Source organism: Merops nubicus, unplaced genomic scaffold (assembly GCF_000691845.1).
Source record: "Merops nubicus isolate BGI_N331 unplaced genomic scaffold, ASM69184v1 scaffold2141, whole genome shotgun sequence".
In the NCBI taxonomy this organism is placed as follows: Eukaryota; Metazoa; Chordata; class Aves; order Coraciiformes; family Meropidae; genus Merops; species Merops nubicus.
Window position 1 is genome coordinate 25704 of NW_008588873.1, and position 2659 is coordinate 28362.

Sequence of the window (2659 nt, forward strand, 5' to 3'; positions counted from 1 at the left end):
AGGCTAAAGTGTTTCTATTAAGAAACATAATTCCTACATTTAGCTTTCTGCTGGGAGGAGTTAGATACCATACATAATTTTCTTGGAACATAGTTTAAAATGCAAAATAGTTTATTAAGAAAAATTAAGAAAATTTGGTGTGAGTAGGTTTATGGGCTGTTCATTCCAATAGCAGGTATGGTCTGTGAAGTGTTTTTATGTACTTAAAGGGATCATATTAATACTCAGATTTAACTCATGCCGGCTAATCTTCTATCTCACTAAACACAAATTGCACAAGAACAGATGCTGTATTCTGAATCGGGCATGAGTATGAACTCAGAGAACGAGTGTCTGGAGAACAGCCCAATGCAATCTGCATTTTACTTTGGAGTATTTTTTAGATGTCTGCTGTGTGAAAAAAAAACCAGCAGAATGGAGCAGCACTAAAAATACCCACAAGTGGAGCAGCGAACCCGCAGGAGCAATTGCTGTGGGGGTCAGGATGGCCGAGCGGTCTAAGGCGCTGCGTTCAGGTCGCAGTCTCCCCTGGAGGCGTGGGTTCGAATCCCACTTCTGACACAATGCTTTTGCCGCTCTAGCCACCTGCGCAACGTTCCCGCCGCTCTATCTCCGCAGTCACCGGCACCGACTTGACAAACACCGGCCTGCAGCACCCCGTGCACCCCCAGAAACTTCCCCAGCACCACCAACTGGGAGGTGCTGCTCCGCACTCTGCGGGGTAAGACATCGGTGCTGTCACATTACACAATGCCAAAAGTCCCGTTCTGCTGCTCCTGGCACAGGGACCTGTCCTGCACGAGTGTAGGCTGTGGGGGACTGGCTGGAGAGCAGCTCTGCAGAAAGGGAGCTGCGGGTAATGGGCACAGCAGGCTCCATGGCAGGTCACCCGTGTGCCCAGGCAGCCAGGAGTGCAAAACACATCCTGGAGTGCACCAAACACAGCAGAACCAGCCAGCCAAAAGAAGCGATTGTCTAGCTGTATTCAGCGTCAGTGTGGCCTCACCTTGGGTGTGTTATGGGCCCCACCATTTAAGAAGGATGTGAAGGTCCTTGAACGCATACAGAGGAGCGGACCAAAGCTGGTGAAAGGCTGGAAGGCAAGTCCTGTGAGGAGGGACTAAGGATTCTGGGTTTGTCTAGTTCGGAGTAAAAGAGGCTGAGGGGTGACATCACTGTTCTCTACAGCTTCCTGTGGACAGGAGGTGCTGGGCTCTTTTCCCTGCTACCAAGGGAAATAGTTCAGAGCTGTGACAGAGGAGGTTTAGACTGGACATTAAAGAAGCAGTTGTTTGCTAAGAGGATGGTCAACAACCAGGACAGGCTTCCCAGAGTGGTGGTCAATGCCCCAAGCCTGTCAGTGTTCATGAGGCATGTGGACAATGCCCTTAACAACATGATTTAACTGTTGGTCAGCCCTGAATTGCTCAGGCAGTTGGACTAAGTGTTCATTGTACGTCTTTTCCAACTGAAATGTTGTTTTCTCCTAAAATTTCTTCTAATGTGTTATTAACACAAACTTTCACATCAGTAATTCTGTTTTTCCCACCCTTTATGATGCAGGTAGCTTTTGTGGTGGTACTTGTTTGTGGTTTTGTTTGTTTGTTTTTTTTTTTTTTTACTTTGTTAACTGTCCTTTCAGGGAATTGAGATAATTCATTGGTACTGGCTAAAGTGGTTGCTGTTCTTTCTGCTGTGTGAGTCAGTTCCTGTCTTTGAAGAAAAAACGAGATGAATGTACAAAAATAGGGAAAGAAGAGAACAGTGAGAAATGAAATGCATCATCTATTCCTTGTACTGACGTTTATAGAGCAGCTAGAGAAATGCAGGTCTGACACCAGTAACTGTTCAGAGACTTGGCAAACCTGTCTCAGCTCAGGACTGTGCAAGACCTTGTTTTTAGCTGCTGTTCTGGTCAAAGGCTACATTGCTGTTCCGGAGTATGATCTTCTGGCCATCTAGGTCTGACTTCTTTTCTTCTTTCAGGGAAAAAAAAACTGAGAGAAGAACAGCAAACTGAATGTTAGCTACTGATGTAGACTGCTGAGGAGGAGAAAAGAAAGTATCAAACTGGAATACAGAAATAGTGTTGCAATATGTAAGATAATAAATAATTCCTATTCCACTCAGTTCTGCATGGAATATTGTCTCCTCTTTTGGGCATCCACATTTTAAAACACAATCAGAAATCTAGAAAACATTACCTCGAGGAAAAAGTGAATTCTAAGGGGATGTTTGACCTAAAAAAGAGGTACACTGTGGAGGTATGAAAACAGTGCTCAAATATGTGAAATGCTTTTGTGAGAAAGAGGGTAAAGAATTGTTCTTTGTGTCTGCCAGAAAAATAATGAAGATCTCGAGTTGTGGCAAAGAATATTGCTTCCAGGAACAAATTCCTGATGTTTACAATAGCAAAACTGTATTTCATATGGTACAACCTCCATCCTTTGAGGTTTTTAAGTACAGGTTATAGTTGGGCCAATATACATTAGAAACGGCTTAAACAAACCTCATTTTTCTTGGGCAAATAGTATAAAATAAGTAGTCTCCTGATAGCTTTTAGCCACCTTCTGTGTTCACTGATTTTGTAGCACCCCTGTGATCCACTGATTCTTCATCCCTCCTGTCTGCCCAGCACAGCTTTAATTATAGTGGAGCA

At 44.1% G+C, this 2659-nt stretch overlaps 1 non-coding gene across 1 annotated transcript; it reads left to right on the forward strand.

The window, feature by feature from the left end:
- The first annotated feature begins 478 nt into the window (after nt 1-478).
- Nucleotides 479-561, forward strand: TRNAL-CAG. The gene has a single exon. It is a non-coding gene; the product is annotated as a tRNA-Leu (tRNA).
- Nucleotides 562-2659: the final 2098 nt, after the last annotated feature.